The sequence below is a fragment of the Microcebus murinus genome, chromosome 11 (assembly GCF_040939455.1).
Source record: "Microcebus murinus isolate Inina chromosome 11, M.murinus_Inina_mat1.0, whole genome shotgun sequence".
NCBI classification, from domain to species: domain Eukaryota; kingdom Metazoa; phylum Chordata; class Mammalia; order Primates; family Cheirogaleidae; genus Microcebus; species Microcebus murinus.
Genome location: NC_134114.1, coordinates 25,418,231 through 25,423,285, shown reverse-complemented (window position 1 = coordinate 25,423,285; position 5,055 = coordinate 25,418,231). Strand labels below are relative to the sequence as shown.

General features: G+C 40.1%; 1 pseudogene; it reads left to right on the top strand.

The window, feature by feature from the left end:
- The first annotated feature begins 223 nt into the window (after positions 1-223).
- Positions 224-2,501, top strand: LOC105856602 (nucleolar RNA helicase 2 pseudogene; annotated as a pseudogene).
- Positions 2,502-5,055: the final 2,554 nt, after the last annotated feature.

The window sequence follows — 5,055 nt, the reverse complement described above, 5'->3', positions numbered from 1 at the left end:
ATTTGTATTTCTCATTTTACTTTTTAACATGTCCCTATGTGGAGCCCCAGCAATCTGGCTGTTTCCCTGCCGTGTGTGACCTCAGGATACAGTCTGTGCAATATTAAGATATAAACAGCTCTTCCTCTCCACGTGGTTGAGGAGACCAGTCGGCCCGAGCGCCTTGTGCTGAATAATACCGGGAAAACTCCGTAGTGACGCCGGTTTGGAATCCGACACAACCGTGAAAAAAGTAGAGATGCCTCGGAAGCAAGCTGAGAAGAAAAATATAAAAGAGAAACCAAAATCGAGTAAGACTGAAGAGGCAGCAGAAGAGGAAGAAATTATTTCCCCCAAAGCTAAACAACTTAAAAAGAAAGCAGGTCCTTCTGAGGTTGACATGAACTCTCCTAAATCCAAAAAGGCAAAAAAGAAAGAGGAGCCAAGATGACACGGACTCAAGATGACACGGTTTCTCCTAAAATCAAAAGTGTGAAAAAGAAAAAGGAACCCTTGGAAAAGAAAGTTTCTTCTCCTAAAACCAAAAATATAATCAGTGAGGAGCCTTCTGAAGAAGAAATAGGTGCTTCTAAGCCCAAGAGGATGAAGAAAGAAAAGGAAGTGAATGGAGAAATAGGGGAGAAGAGCCCAGAACTGAAGAATGGATTCTCTCATTCTGAATCTGACTCTAACTCCATTGAAACTGCCAGTGAAGAAAGTAACAGTGAGATAGAGCAGGAAATACCTGTGGAACAAAAAGAAGGAGCTTTCTCTAATTTTCCCATATCTGAAGAGACTATTAAGCTTCTCAAGGGCCAAGGGGTGACCTTCCTGTTTCCCATACAAGCAAAGACTTTCTATCATGTCTACAATGGGAAGGACTTAGTGTCACAGGCACGGACAGGAACTGGGAAGACATTCTCCTTTGCCATCCCTTTGATTGAGAAACTTCAGGGAGAACTGCAAGACAGGAAAACAGGTCGTTCCCCTAAGGTACTAGTTCTTGCACCTACAGGAGAGTTGGCAAATCAAGTAAGCAAAGACTTTAGTGACATCACAAAAAAGTTGGCAGTGGCCTGTTTTTACGGTGGAACACCCTATGGAGGTCAAATTGACCGCATGCGGAATGGCATTGATATCCTGGTTGGGACACCAGGTCGTATCAGAGACCATATACAGAACGGCAAGCTAGATTTCACCAAACTTAAGCATGTTGTCCTGGATGAAGTTGATCAGATAGATGTTGGATATGGGTTTTGCTGAACAAGTGGAAGAGATTTTATGTGTTGCATATAAAAAAGATTCTGAAGACAATCCCCAAACATTGCTTTTTTTCTGCAGCTTGCCCTCAGTGGGTATTTAATGTTGCTAAGAAATACATGAAACCTACATATGAACAGGTGGACCTGATTGGTAAAAAGACACAGAAAACGGCAATAAGTGTGGAGCATCCGGCTATCAAGTGCCACTGGAGTCAGAGGGCAGCAGTGATTGGGGATGTGATCCGAGTGTATAGTGGTCATCAAGGACGCGCTATTGTCTTCTGCGAAACCAAGAAGGAAGCTCAGGAGCTGTCACAGAATTCGGCTATAACGCAGAATGGGCTGTCATTACATGGAGACATTCCACAGAGGCAAAGGGAAATCACCCTGAAAGGTTTCAGAAATGTTGCTTTTGGAGTTTTGGTGGCAACCGATGTTGCTGCGCGTGGCTTAGACATCCCTGAAGTTGATTTGGTTGTACAAAGCTGTCCACCAAAGGATGTAGAGTCCTACATTCATTGTTCTGGGCGGACAGGTAGAGCTGGAAGGACAGGGGTTTGCATCTGCTTTTATCAGCACAAGGAAGAATATCAATTAGTACAAGTGGAACAAAAAGTGGGAACTAAGTTTAAACGAATAGGTGTCCCTTCTGCAACAGAAATAATAAAAACTTCCAGCAGGTTTTTGGATTCTGTGCTTCCCACTGCCATTGGTCACTTCAAGGAGTCAGCCCAGAAGCTGATAGAGGAGAAGGGAGCTGTGGAAGCCCTGGCAGCAGCATCGGCTCATATTTCAGGTGCCACGTCCGTAGACCAGCGCTCCTTGATCAACTCAGCTGCGGGTTTTGTGACCATGATCTTGCGGTGCTCAATTGAAATGCCAAACATTAGTTATGCTTGGAAAGAACTTAAAGAGCAACTGGGCGAGGATGTTGATTCCAAAGTGAAGGGAATGGTCTTTCTCAAAGGAAAGCTGGGTGTTTGCTTTGATGTACCCACTGCATCAGTAACAGAAATGCAGGAGAAATGGCATGATTTGCGACGCTCGCAGCTCTCTGTGGCCACGGAGCAACCAGAGCTGGAAGGACCACGGCAAGGATATGGAGCCTTCAGGCGACAGTGAGAAGGAAGCAGAAACTTCAGGGGACACCGGGACGGCAGTCGAGGCTTCAGGGGACAGTGGTTAGGCGGTGGTAACACAAGTAACAGATCCCAAAACAAAGGCCAAAAGCGGAGTTTTAGTAAAGCATTTGGTAAATAATTAGAAGTAGAGGATTTTTATAGCAAAATGAAAATTAAGTTTGGCAACATAGAACTGAACATTATTTTTCATACAAAGTTACAGGCATACCGTGCTTCTTTTTGACCACTTGCCCAGTCCCGTCTCTTTCGGACAGACAAGCTTCATCTCAATTATTTCATCTGATCATTATCGTTTTTAACTTTATTTCTACTTTGTTATTAGGTTTTCCTTTTGAAAAGGTGTTGGAAATTCATTTCACTTTTATTCTAATTCATTGTCTATAGATTACAAGATAAAAATCAAGCATGTATCTCAGTACACATTGTAAGTTGACCTGTTTTTGTACTTAAAAGTGTCTCTTAATAGTGTCCTTCCTTAAGTACTTAACAGAATGTAACAGTCTCTGGAGGACCACTTGGAGCATTTGGCAATCAAAGTTCTGTAATTGGCGTGCCTTGGCCACCTGCCAAACAAATTACTCATGTGGTTCTATAACATGTCTTCTGAGACTTAATACCAAACAGTGATTTGAAACAAGATTTCAGATTTAGCTGAGTTGTAATACAGTTTATGCCATTGTATGCTCTCGATTTGGAGGATATAGTACATTCGATATAGATCACCCATAGTTACCTGCATTTTGGTACATTTTTAGCTTCTTATAAGGTGATTCATGCTTCCATGAATTCTTCACAGATAGTATATATAGAAGTACATTTTAATAGAAAGCCACTCTCTTTAAGGAATTCCAAATGTATAAGATGGCTCCATAGCTTTCTTTGTAAGTAAGAAGGCTGGATAAATGGTGCTTAAATGACAATGTACTCCACTTCTTCCTATTGGAAGATTAACTTTACTTACCAAGAAGTAATTAAGGGAGAAGGGTTTACAGATGAGCATTGCTGAAAGTATGTCACAAAAACCCACTGGAAATATTCTTCATGTGCAAGAGGGAAACGCATTTATAACTGTGGAGAGCAAAGGAAGAACAAATAAAGATGCATGATTCAACATTAAAAAAAAAAAAGATATAAACAAAAGATGATCCGTGATCACTTTTGATAGGGCAATCAAGGAAGTTTTTAATAAAGAGATGACATTTGAACTGGTCCCTGATTTGGATTTCAAGGCATGGGTTGAGAGTGAAATACTTATTTGTTGATGAGAAATTAGGTATAACCCAGTTTTCTAGAAAGATTTATTCAAATAAAAGACATCAGGGAGCCAGGTACTATTTGTTTTGGTCTTTTCTTATTACATACTGTGCCAATCTATTAAAAATGCTTACATTAGATGTGGGGTTAAGCATCTTTTCACACAGAGAGTTGTGAAGTAGGAACTTTCTGAAATTTGATCTGCTGGTAGAATTTGGTATGGGGCACTTCTGTATAGTATCCTGTTCATGTTGCTATAATCACAGAACAACTGTGTTCTTACGTCTTTCACCTAGAGCATTTTCATATAGGTGTTATCCAGGAGTATCTCTTAGGCAGAATGGTGATTAAGAGATCTAGTTCTTTATTGTCTACATGGGATTAGTAAAAAAAAACAAAAAATAACCCAAACAACCCTGAAGCAAGAATCTGCGTGTGCAGATTTTGGATCTGGCAATGCCACTGGATGCTAATAAAAACAAATTTTATTAGCTGGATGTTAATAAAAACAAAAATAAATTTTTTTCTAGCCGTAGTTTTGCCACCTGTCAATTTATATAGCAATAACTTCCCCTCCTATTTATAAGAGTGCAGTGGGAATTAAATCTGCTAATATACGCAAAAATTTTTCCAAGGAATAAAAAGTCCTTAAAATGCAAGGGATCAAATTCCAAGCCTTTTGTTCTCTCTGAGGGAGAGACATTCAAATGCGTTCAATCATATAGGTAATGTCCTGGGGAGAGCCAGACTGAGTTTTGTATTGTATTTTCAGTGCTTAGAACAGGGATGTCACAGAGTCGGTACTCACTGTGTATTGGTGGAATGAAGGGATAAACGAGTGACTAGAGACATTCAGGGGCTTTCCTCGAGCTAGCAGATCTGGCTCTAGGTGACTGGCTGAGTGCAGTTTCCAAACTATATATTTGCTTAAAGATATCCTGCTTCCACCTGCTTTTCTCCTTGACTATTTTTATAATAGTAATAGTTGACGTTGCTTGAGTGCCAAATGTGTACTGGGAGCTGTGAGGTGCTTTATATAAATTACTGATAATCTTCACAACCCTGGAAAAGTGTGTATCCCTATTTTTAATATCAGAAACTTATGCTTAGAGAAAGCTAAGTAATTTATCAAAAATTATATTGGTAATGTATCGGTTTGGATAGGTTAGATTATGCTATAATAATAAATCTCCAAATCCCAGTAATTTTAAAACGCAACAGTCTATTTCTTGCTTGTGTCACATGTTCACAAGGAGTCAGCAGAAGGGTTCTGTTTATTATCTTGATACTCAGAGATCCAGGCTGCAGAGCAGCAACCATCATAAATATTGCTGTACCAGATGAAAAGACATCTCTGGAGAGTGTCGTACCAGCAGTAAATGCATGATTTAGAAGTGACATACATCCCTTCTTCTTAT